This window comes from Bombina bombina, chromosome 3 (genome assembly GCF_027579735.1).
Source record: "Bombina bombina isolate aBomBom1 chromosome 3, aBomBom1.pri, whole genome shotgun sequence".
Classification (NCBI taxonomy): domain Eukaryota; kingdom Metazoa; phylum Chordata; class Amphibia; order Anura; family Bombinatoridae; genus Bombina; species Bombina bombina.
Genome location: NC_069501.1, coordinates 450590901 through 450603959, shown reverse-complemented (window position 1 = coordinate 450603959; position 13059 = coordinate 450590901).

The window sequence follows — 13059 nt, the reverse complement described above, 5'->3', positions numbered from 1 at the left end:
AATAGATAGTCTAACCTTGAGTACATGGACCAAGGATGTGAGTAAAAGGAATACCCGCGTTGCGTGGGGTGTTGTAGTCTCCAAGTGTCTATGAGGCTCAGTTGTTTAAGGCATGAGTAAGTAGCATTAGGGGGGCGTGATGTGTTGTTTGTATTTAAGGAGGTAGAGTCAAGTAGGGGGTCTAAGGTAACGTTTAGGTCTCCACCCATTACTACTGTGCCTTTACGTGATTCATGTATCATGCGGTTGAGAGTATTGAAAAATCTGCTCTTATTTGTATTGGGAGCGTATACATTAACTAGAGTGATTGGTCTATTGTAAAGTAGGCCTACTAAGATTAATATCCTCCCTTCCTTGTCTGATATGTTATGAAGCAGTTGAAAGGGTAAGGATGAGTGGAGAAGGATTCCCACTCCATTTATTTTCCTTTCGTGGGAATTAAAAAAACTGAGAGGGAAGTGTTTGCTCGAGTATTTGGGTTCGTTTGCTCGGGGGAAATGAGTCTCCTGTAGAAATATAATGGAGCCTTTTTGTTTGGCGAACCAATGTATTGCGACTGACCTTTTTGTAGGTGAATTCAAACCTTTAGCGTTTTGGGATATTATTGTAAGGGATCTAGGGGACATGAGTAATGTTTGTGTGATCATCTGCTATTAAGTTTTCCAGATTTGTCTTACCATATGGGGAGATTATGTGCTTCTTGGAAGTGCAGTATACTGAGGAGGTCTTTGTAAAGATGTAGTGCTTACTGTGAACATGAGATGAGTAGGGTGTGAGCCAGTGTATCGATCCGGATTCTGCAGAGAATCTGAAATACAAAAACATGCATTGAGAAACGTAACATAACATAATTGAGATTACAGTAAATAACATTAAATACAAATTCAAGTCTAAATCTAAGTTTGGACTTAAATCTAAAACAGGAAGGGGGGAAAGTGGTAGCTGACTAGAGTCACTACCGTTCCTCAAAATAGGGCTAGTGCTAAAATTACATTAAGATGGGATTCCATCTAATCATGGGGATTCTGACTATAGTGGTATAAGCCCCCTAGGGGGAAAAAGGGTGTGCAGGGAGATTCTTTTTTAGGTCTCAGTATGCTGTAACATTGGGTTGTCTATAAACCTGCATCTAAGAGTCAAAATATACTACTCGCTGGGAAGTCATAGTCTCTTTTAGGAGTGGAAGTGGGGTTAGTTAGGTAGTTAAAGTCCCAGATGGTGGGGGTTAGACCTCAAGGTGGGTTTGTGGGGGTGTTCAGCGTCAGGCTGGGGATGTTGGGGTCAATTTTACGCTTCTTGGGTACTGTGTTCCATTTTTGTCTCTGTGGCTTTGGTGGGTACCGATCAGATGTTGGTTCACCTTCCTCTTGGTCTGCAGTTTGGGGTATATGTTTCGGTAGTGGAATGTTCAGTTGTGTGCAGAAGGAGTTGAGATCTTCTAGGTCTTTGTAGGTGATTTCTTTGTTGTCTTTTGTTACTCTGAGTGCAAAAGGGAACCCCCAACGATATGGGATTTGGTGGTCTTGTAAGTGGGCAGTCAGGAACTTGACATCTCGCCTTCTAGTGAGAGTTAGTGGGCTGAGATCTGCAAAGATTTGTATTGTATCTCCGTCTTTATAAATTGGTGCTTTTTTTCTTGCTGCATTCAGTAGTTTTTCTTTGTCTTTGAAGTTATGGCACCTTAAAATAATGTCTCTTGGTGGAGCTTTGGGTGAGGGCTTAGGTTTCAATGCCCTGTGTACTCTGTCTAACGTAATATCTGTATCTTCCTCGCTATCAAGAAGGAAGTTAAATAGGCCTTGTAAGTATTTCTGGAGTTCAGTGCTTAAGATTTTTTCTGTTACCCCTCTAATTCGTAAATTTTGGCGTCTGCCACGATTGTCTAAATCTTCAATCTGCATCTGCATTTGTCTTATCTCCTCTGCTTGTTGTTGGAGTTGCATAGAATGTAGGTTAATTGGTTCTGAGATTTCTTCTGCGTGGTTTTCCAAGTCATGCACTCTGTTACCCAAGTCTGTGATTTCTTTTTTAACATCAGAAAGTCCTTCTTTTATAAGCAAACTAACTTGGGTCATGAATGTTGTAAAGTCCTCCTTGGTTGGCAGAAATTTTAAATCAGCTTTAGTTATAGGAGTGAGAAGGTCTGTTGGAGAGTTATCTATTTCTTCTTCGTGTGTGCTATCAGAGCTGTGTGGGGAGCTTGGAGCTATATTTATTTTAGCATCCATTGTTTTAAAAAAGGAGTTTAGTTTAGCAGTTGGTTGTATAGTTGATTTGTTAGCTTTGTCTCCCTTAGGCAAACGTTTAGACGTCATTTTAAAGCAGCGTGTTTTTGTGGAGTGGAGTAATGCTGTTTGCTGCAACTATGAGTCCCGGTTCTCACACTCTCTTTGCCGTATGAGCAAGTCAGCCTGTGGCTGTGGCTGTGGATTATAACTGGTTGTTCTGCTGCGGTTGTGTCTCTTAATAATTCTTTTTATCGTTCATTACAGTCTGGTCCCTTGTCTGTATTACTTATGTTGTTATCCTGAGTTGTAATGTAAGGGAGTCCCAGCTTGTTCTATTTGCGGCACCGCTAGTAGGCTATTTGTTAGCTGTATGGTCACCCGATTACAGGTTCATGTTTGGGCTGATAGCGGCAGTTTAGTATGTGGGCCTACTGTTGTCCGGTGCTTGGGAGCAGGAGCGTGGAGTAACGCTCGTGTTATAAGTTGCGGCGTCTGGTGTGTGCGTAGTCGGGAGGTATACTTATCTCCGATTAGGGTTTTTTCTTTCTCTCAGCAGCTTCTGCTCTTCGATCGGATCTTATTGTATTGCGGCGTGGGAGCGGTGGGCCTAAAATGGCGCTTCACTTTACCCTGCTGCGTTGCTGCAGTCGGCGGTTGAATCTCGATGCGAGGTCTGGGCGTTCTCTACTTTTAAACAGTTTGATGCTCCTGGGTATTAGAAGTCTGCCCGGACATTTTGTGGGGTGTTTTGAACGGTGGGAACCCCTGTTTATAAGCCCTTATGGGGAACTTCATTCGGAGCTACACTTATTTGCGGCCATGCTGGTCCTTGGCTCGGCTCCGCCCCCCAGAAACCATTTTTTAACATTATGTGTTGTGTAAACATGTTTTGAAAACATGCACCATAAACACTGATGAGATCTGTGTTCATTAGCGATCTTCTCAGATTGTTCAAAGCAAAGCAAGCCTTATACTTTTCTGTGGAAGGCACATTACTTCTTGTCTGAACAGCAAGGTTCAGCTAACATTTTTTACAACATGGATAAAGAAGAAGGTGCCGCAATGGTGCAAAATCACTGATGACTATTGGTAACCAGATACAGTATACAACATACTCACAAATTTAATGGCACTCAGAAAGTGCAAGATACGCCTCCTGAACTCTTACGAGCCGTTAAGATAGCTCACTGTGGCAAGCGAGTAACGTTCTTGCTGGGCAATCTGTGCATGTGTCAATCCGGTCATGGCTGGAAGTCAGCTGAAAGTGCAACTGTTTTGCAATCAATCTCAGCGTGCAAACATTAACGGGTGTTGAGGGCGAAAGAAAAAAAGTAAAAACTGTGCTGCAGAAGTCTATATAAAGTACTTTAATATAAGCAATAAAAGCATAAAATAATTCACAACGCATTTCTCAGTCTATACAGGGAGTGCAGAATTATTAGGCAAGTTGTATTTTTGAGGATTAATTTTATTATTGAACAACAACCATGTTCTCAATGAACCCAAAAAACTCATTAATATCAAAGCTGAATAGTTTTGGAAGTAGTTTTTAGTTTGTTTTTAGTTATAGCTATTTTAGGGGGATATCTGTGTGTGCAGGTGACTATTACTGTGCATAATTATTAGGCAACTTAACAAAAAACAAATATATACCCATTTCAATTATTTATTTTTACCAGTGAAACCAATATAACATCTCAACATTCACAAATATACATTTCTGACATTCAAAAACAAAACAAAAACAAATCAGTGACCAATATAGCCACCTTTCTTTGCAAGGACACTCAAAAGCCTGCCATCCATGGATTCTGTCAGTGTTTTGATCTGTTCACCATCAACATTGCGTGCAGCAGCAACCACAGCCTCCCAGACACTGTTCAGAGAGGTGTACTGTTTTCCCTCCTTGTAAATCTCACATTTGATGATGGACCACAGGTTCTCAATGGGGTTCAGATCAGGTGAACAAGGAGGCCATGTCATTAGATTTTCTTCTTTTATACCCTTTCTTGCCAGCCACGCTGTGGAGTACTTGGACGCGTGTGATGGAGCATTGTCCTGCATGAAAATCATGTTTTTCTTGAAGGATGCAGACTTCTTCCTGTACCACTGCTTGAAGAAGGTGTCTTCCAGAAACTGGCAGTAGGACTGGGAGTTGAGCTTGACTCCATCCTCAACCCGAAAAGGCCCCACAAGCTCATCTTTGATGATACCAGCCCAAACCAGTACTCCACCTCCACCTTGCTGGCGTCTGAGTCGGACTGGAGCTCTCTGCCCTTTACCAATCCAGCCACGGGCCCATCCATCTGGCCCATCAAGACTCACTCTCATTTCATCAGTCCATAAAACCTTAGAAAAATCAGTCTTGAGATATTTCTTGGCCCAGTCTTGACGTTTCAGCTTGTGTGTCTTGTTCAGTGGTGGTCGTCTTTCAGCCTTTCTTACCTTGGCCATGTCTCTGAGTATTGCACACCTTGTGCTTTTGGGCACTCCAGTGATGTTGCAGCTCTGAAATATGGCCAAACTGGTGGCAAGTGGCATCTTGGCAGCTGCACGCTTGACTTTTCTCAGTTCATGGGCAGTTATTTTGCGCCTTGGTTTTTCCACACGCTTCTTGCGACCCTGTTGACTATTTTGAATGAAACGCTTGATTGTTCGATGATCACGCTTCAGAAGCTTTGCAATTTTAGGAGTGCTGCATCCCTCTGCAAGATATCTCACTATTTTTGACTTTTCTGAGCCTGTCAAGTCCTTCTTTTGACCCATTTTGCCAAAGGAAAGGAAGTTGCCTAATAATTATACACACCTGATATAGGGTGTTGATGTCATTAGACCACACCCCTTCTCATTACAGAGATGCACATCACCTAATATGCTTAATTGGTAGTAGGCTTTCGAGCCTATACAGCTTGGAGTAAGACAACATGCATAAAGAGGATGATGTGGTCAAAATACTCATTTGCCTAATAATTCTGCACTCCCTGTACAGGACTGTTTCATCAGGTGAATAATAGTAGTTGTACAGCACAACCTTTATAGCTCTTATCTACAATATACTGAGATTGGCTACACATGTTTGTAAGTTCAAATCCCTATTAGTGACGTATTGATCACTTATAGGTCATTCTCTCTCATGCACTCCATTCACATCCTTTACATTGAATCAATTATTGACACCATTGATAGTGTGTTCTGGAGAGTATGGGAGTGTAGGACAAAATGACGTGACGGTTGTCGATAGGGTAAGTCAATTTGACAGCCTCTAAATGGCAACATTGTAAATAGAGGTTTATCATTAAAGTAAATGTGCGCCGTGACCACAATCTACAACACTCAAGAAATCTCTGTTAACCACATCTACATTTGGCCTCCAATCGTTTGGTATTTAAGTAACAATTTTTATCTAATGAACTTGTGGTTCACTGAGGACATTGTTTTATGTTTCATATTTCAATTTGACAGCAATTTGCTTCAAATGAGGCTTTGCTGAACACAGAATTGTTATTCTAACATTTGTTATATTGCTCATTGCAAAGTTTACACATTTTTATTTTTGTATGTTTGAAGCTCTACACGTATTAGTGTGTTTTGTTAGGGAGGCACATCCAGCTATTCACAGTTTTTTTTACAACACTCTGCCCGGTGGGAGCTTTTAAGACTAAAATCAGAATTTCTTGGTGGTCCTAGCGATCTTTAGAAGATTGGGCCGTAAGTCTTTTAGACTTTCTTCTCCAATCTTTGTCCATTTATTTGAGCCCCATAGGGTGCTTGGCTTAATGTTCTAATCAGAAAGGCATATCTAGTAGTGGGTACATCTCCTCCTGAGCATATTACTGCTTATTACACAAGAGCAGTGACTACTTCTTGGGCCTTTCTTAATGATTATTTTGACCAGATTTGTTAATCAGCTACTTGGTCTTTTTTGCATATCTTTTGTTATCTAAATTTTACCATTTGGATGTTTATGCTTCAGCTAAGGTTGCCTTTGGCAGGAAATCATGCCTGATTAATAGCCTGCTTGCCTAACTTCTTAGTCCCGCCCTGTTTCTGGTGGTTGTGGATTTCACTGCTTGGGTAGTGTATCCTATATGTTATGAGTTTGTTAGCTATCACCATATATGAAGGAAACATTTTTTTATACTTAGCTGATAAATTTATTTATTTCATGATGGTAAATTCCTCTAGACTCTTTATTGTTATGTTAATTTTTTGGCAGGTTCTCTTTTGCACTTCATGTGTCCCAATTTAGTGCTTTCTTGTTTTCCCCTTCCGGTAGGGGAGTGCTAGGAAATTCTTAATTAGAATGTTGGGTGTTTTGTCTCCTCTTGGGCAGGAAATATATCCCACATGTGATTTTGTGAATTTTCAGCATCATAAAAGATGGTGAAAGAAATCATGCAACCATAAATTATATTTTTGTGTTTACTTTTTCATTCTCCTAAGATGCAATTGTAGTGTATCTTATTATTATTATTATTATTATTACATATGTATTTATCCTCAGGAAATTTATTTGAACATAAAAAAGCTCAGTACTACCGTCATTATTCCATTGATCCCTAAGTAATGATGATCTTAATTTTTCATACATTATCAACAGCTTCTAGTAGGATCTAAGGGTTTATCATACAGTATTTACTATCCCTACCAATGCAGTTATTAAGGGTAGACAACAGAATTGCTTTAACTATGTGGTTTTCAAATGGTTTGCAACCCACATTTTATTCGCTCAGGACAATTATCAAAAGAAGATGAAACAGTCTTAATCAATCTACTGGTAATAAAATCAGTGCTTTCAATGCTTAGTCACATTTGATAATCCACTTTGTTTAAAGCCAATGCCAAAGTAATCAAACAAGGAGAGGGAGCATGTAGTTTAACACCAGGGAGAAAAAAGATCCAGAAATAATAATTTGGACTGTTTACAATGTTTATATAAAACAAAACTTAAATGTAACCTTTAATATACCTGTTTCTCAAATTCAGGTTAGAGTAAAAAATTAAAAAAGTTAAAAGGTCATGCTAGAAAAGCATGAGTATATCAACAAAATCTTTACTTAAAAATGAATAATAACAATAAAATACTAAGATAAAAGTGCTACGATTAGCAAAATTAATGTCCAGTGTCCAAAAATATATTTGAAGTGAAGATCCTTAATATTTAGACTTGACAAATATATTAACCCCACATTTACTACTGATGGTAGAAATCCAATCTTGTTACTTTTTCAGACTGGATCCGGGAACAGCTGTTGTGATAAATATCACATTAATTTATATCTCCTATGTTGTTACTTTCCAAACAGCAATGTGGTGTCTTTCAGCATTTGGATCATCCAAGACATTCAGAATCCAACAGCGGTGGCAAGGTCACGTGACCCTCTCCAGGTGCTCAATGACAGCTTGAACCCCTGGATAAATGCAACACATGCCAAAAAACATAGATGTCATAAAGTATGTCCAGCAGGAGCAACATTGATTAAAGATAATGTTGCTGGGAGAAACTGGATTTTTAATCTGATGCATAAGTTTAAATCTATGACTCTGTACATTAAAGGGACACTCTTCCAGAATTTATATTGTTTAAAAAGCTAGATAATCCCTTTATTACCCAGTCCTTCAATTTTGCATAACCAACATTGTTATATTAATATACTTTTTACCTCTGTGATTACCTTGTATCTAAGCCTCTGCAGACTGCCCCCTTATTTCAGTTCTTTTGACGGACTTGCATTTTAGCCAATCAGTGCTGACTCATAAATAACTCCATGGGAGTGAGCACGTTATTTATATGGCACACATGAACTAGCATTGTATAGCTGTGAAAAAACTGTCAAAATGCACTGAGATAAGAGGTGGCCTTCAAGGGCTTAGAAATTAGCATATGAGCCTACCTAGGTTTAGCTTTCAACAAAGAATACCAAGTGAACAAAGCAAATTTGATGATAAAAGTAAATTGGAAAATTGTTTAAAATTGCATGCCCTATCTGAATCATGAAAGTTTAATTTTGACTAGTGTGACGGTTCCCTAGTCACATACATGGACAATGTGTGACACAGTGCCATCTATTGGTTGAACTATCCCAAAAACATCATAACAGCGCCATCTATTGGTTGCAAGCTCACCACCAAAATGGACACAGGAGAAGGAATGACTAATATGCATATATTTGCATAAGCGAAAATACCAACAGATAAATGTTATTTTTACTGTTTAGAACTACCTAAATCCTCCATCCTGTTGGCAAAGTTATATTGCTTTATTATATTGTTTCCTATATGTTTTTCTATGCTTATTTTAAGGAGTGTGTGTCACCATAAGCTTACTGGTGTGTTTGTAAAAGCTAGTCCTGAGTGAAATAAAGCAATAGTAGTAGTTCCTTTTTTGGAACAGGTAGTCTTGTCTGATTCTTTTAGGTATACCAGTTGCAGAGGTTCTGACCCTGCATTCTGGCTGCACCTCTCCCTGCAAGAGAGACCTGCTACAGAGTCTGTGGGCCTGTATGCAAAGAGCTGGCCTTGTGAGCCCCAATTGTCTTTTTAAAGACAGTGCAGGGAAAGGAATCAATACCTGCCTGAAGAAAGGAGTGTGGCAGAGGGGACGTTACCTGCTTGAAAGGAGCAGCAAGGCAGAGGGATCTATTCCTGCCTAGAAGAAACCAGAGGGGATGCTACCTGCTGGAAGTGTGCAGTGAGGCAGAGGGATCTATTCCTGCCTATAAGCAGACAGGCAGAGGGGATGCTACCTGCCTGGGAGCCCACTGAGACCAGCCCAGCTGGGGGAGATACAGCCGCTGGCTTGACCCCGGTCTCAGCACCCCTGGGTTTGGACAGAGGAAGGGAGACCCCCTAGTGGAGTACCGCTACATTTGGTGGCAGCGGTGGGATAATCCCTTCTGTACAGGGAAGGTCCAAACCACCACTGGGATCTGATCTCCATCGGGAGATCCTTCACGAGTAGCAGCTGAATAGTGGATGGAGCAGCTGTACTGGGTCCTAAAGCAAAGCACCCTTAAGGATTTGTTGGAAGCCTGAGGAAGATCAGCCAAAAATAAATACAAAGACACTCTAATTGCTGATCTAATGGAAGGCGACCAGTCCTGCCCACCGGTCTTGGAGACCCCTGGTGAGTCAGATTTTCTGCGGGAAGTCAGAGCACGATTGGCCCTTTTGGGCCCAGAGCCCACTCAGGAGACTGTTGAAAAAATTATGGCTGATGTGACTGCCATGCAGCAGGTAGAGAGAGAGTTTAGGCTCCACATGGCCGAAATACAGCATCGGCCAGTAAACGGGGCCTCTTCTTGCCAGGGGGGCAACAAAGGAACAAAGAAGCTGCCCTTTGCTGCATTTAAAGTTTTCAACGAGGCAGATGGGGACATTGATGCATACCTGCAGGACTTTGAGAGGCAGTGTACTCTACAAGGTGTGGTTTCCACAGACTGGGTTACAATTTTGGCCAGTAAGTTGACCGGGAGAGCTGCTGAAGACTTACGGCACTTTAGCAACTGTCGGCGCCGTATATATGATAGCTCGCTGTACGAGCTGAAACTATGGGCGGCGCAGGTTTCCATGCTTGTGCCATATATCGGATCGCGCCCTAGGTGGGTAGTCCATTCTGACATTTTTGACAATATGCTACATTGTGCAAGAAGTAAAATCAACTAACAGTAAGGTGGGGAGAACAAAAGGAGGAACTTTTAATGGAAATATTGCTTACACTCTCTGATCAGCCTCCATTTACTTGTTTTCATCCACAAATACACAACTGTGCAAAAATGCAGTAAAATAAGAAAGTTTTTTAAAATGGAAATGTTAGTAGTTTAATTCATCAAATAACAAAAGGCAAAATTAATGATCACAATCAGAATATGTCCAATAGTGCCATCAGCTTTAGAATTGGTAGAAACCAGTGGGACCCTAGTATACCTATCTACTGTCTGAAGATGTCTAGTCAGAAGTGGTCTTCATGGAAGATTTGTGTCCAAAAAGCCACAACTTAAACATGGAAACAAGACCAAGTGACTCAACTATGCATGAAAGCATGGGAACTGGGGTGCAGAAAAATGGCAATAGGTGCTCTGGACTGATGAGCCAATAATTTAAATATTTGGCTGTAGCAAAAGGCCGTTTGTTTCCCAAAGGGCTGGAGACTGGTACAAGAATGAGTGTCTGCAGGCAACAGTGAAGCATGGGGGAGGTTCCTTGCCAGTTTGGGGCTGCATTTCTGTGAATGGAGTTAAGAATTTGGTGAGAATAATAGTTTCCTCAATGCTGAGAAATACAGGCAGATACTTGTCCATCATGCAACACCATCAGGGAGGCATCTGAATGGCCCCAAATATATTCTGCAGTATGACAACAGCCCCAAACATTCCATGCCCCAAGAAGTTCAGCTCTTTTGCCTGTAAAAAAAACATACAATACCCCCCCCACATTACAACCCACCACCCACATACCCCTAATCTAACCCAAACCCCCCTTAAATAAACCTAACATTAACAGGCAGATACTTGTCCATCATGCAACACCATCAGGGAGGCATCTGAATGGCCCCAAATATATTCTGCAGTATGACAACAGCCCCAAACATTCAGCCAAAGTCATTAAGAACTATCTTCAGAGTAAAGTAAGTGATGGTGTGGCCCCTATGGAGCACTGATCTCAGCATCATTGAGTCTGTCTAGGATTACATTAAGAAACAGAAGCAACTGAGACTGCCTAAATCCTTAGAACTGTGGTTAGTTCTCCAAGATGTTTGGATCAATCTACCTGCCAAGCTTCTAAAAAACTGTGTGCAAGTGTACCTAAAAGAATTGATGCTGTTTTTAAGGCAATGGGGCCAAATGATCAATGTGTGGACAGACATGATCCGCTATAGCATACATTGTCGGCATTTATCACTGCACAAGCATTTCACTAGAAATGCTTGTGCAATACCGCCCCCTGCAGATTCGCAGCCAATTGGCTGCTAGTAGGGGGTGTCAATCAACCCGATCATATGCAATCAGGCTGATTGCTGTCCACCGCCTCAGAGGTGGTGGACAAGTTAAGGAGCAGCGGTCTTAAGACTGCTGCTTCTTAACTTACGTTTCTGGCGCCTGAAGGCTTGCGCAGAAACAGCTGCATATAGCAGCATTCGGGCCATGATAAATCGGCCCCAAAGGGTGGTCACACCAAACATTGATTTGATTTAGATTTTCTTATGTTTTCTCACGTTACATTTTGTTAATGAATAAAAATAATCAACTATTAACATTTCTATTTTTGAAAGCATTCTTACTTTACAGTATTTTATCACAACTGGCTATAACTTTTGTACAGTAGTGTATAACAAAGAGGGAGAAGTGTTCTAAATGTATTTCTTAAGCATCGAAATGTGGAAGGTAGTATGAAGTGTCATCTTATAAATCCATGTCAATAATCTGGAGAATTCTGTGTGAAAACATAATTCAAATTCAGGGGTTTTTGCATTCATGAATATGCAAGTTTTTAGGCATCCCTACATGGTTTCCATCTTACATGAATGGGAATGGTTGATACAGTTTTTCTCACTTCCTGTAACTGAGATGTTTTGTTAAGTAAATATTTACTTTAGGTAAGTTTTGTAGATCTTTTTGTCTGTTGACATCTTTTGCTGCTCATGTGGTAAATGAAAGTTCATTTGATGATGATACCCTAGGGTTTTGAGGAAGGCTTACATCTATTATTACTTGTGAAGCAAAGTGCTGGAGACAAACAGCAAGATGAATACCATTCAAATGATCTATAACAAAAAAAGAAAATGCATCATGTGTGTATCAATAGTTAACACTTGCAAATCACCAGACAAGGGAGAACAGGGTACTCATATCTTGCTGCAGCACTCTGTTGTGCTGTTGGACACCTGCTGGAGATACACAGTGCTCCAGCTCACTGACCCCAGGCTACTGGATCTCACAGGTCCCACTGGAAGACAAATCCATTTCAGGAAGGTTGCTGGAAATCAATCAGCTGTACACTGGTGTGTTCAAATAAAAATCTAAAGTTTATTTAAAAACAAATGTACAACAAAAATAATGGGTAAGCAGATGAAGCTGGAGCACTGTGTATCTCCAGCAGGTGTCCAACAGCACAACAGAGTGCTGCAGCAAGATGTGAGTACAATGTTCTCCCTTGTCTGTTGAGTTGCAAGTGTGATCTATTGATACATGAGGTGTCTTCTTTATTTGTTTTAGATGATTATTGTCCCGGTTTATGGAATAAGAAGAGCAGCCTATGGTGATCCTTTTGAGTGACTATATTGCACCCTTTTTTGGTTTGGAGCAGTACCATTTTCCTTGGGAGGAACTGTATATTTGGGAGCTGATTTCTCCAAGGACTATCTCTTTATTTTATTTTATTGTATTAATACGGGTATTCTTTACATGTTTATATATATATATATATATATATATATATATATATATATATATATATATATATATATTAGGTATAGTGCCCCTATTGATTTGTTCATCATTATAATACCATTCAAATTAACCAATTAAGTTCTGGACATATTTCCAAGAAGATGTTAATACTTTGTACAGTTCTTTATTAACGGCTAGATTTAGAGTTTTGTCGGTAACGACCCGAAAATCTAACGCCGGCTTTTTTTCTGGCCGCACCATAAAAATAACTCTGGTATTGAGAGTCCACATAAAGGCTGCGTTAGGCTCCAAAAAAGGAGCGGAGAGCATATTTAACGCAGCTTCAACTCTCGATACCAGAGTTGCTTACGCAAGCGGCCAGCCTCAAAAACGTGCTTGTGCACGATTCCCCCATAGAAAACAATGGGGCTGTTTGAGCTGAA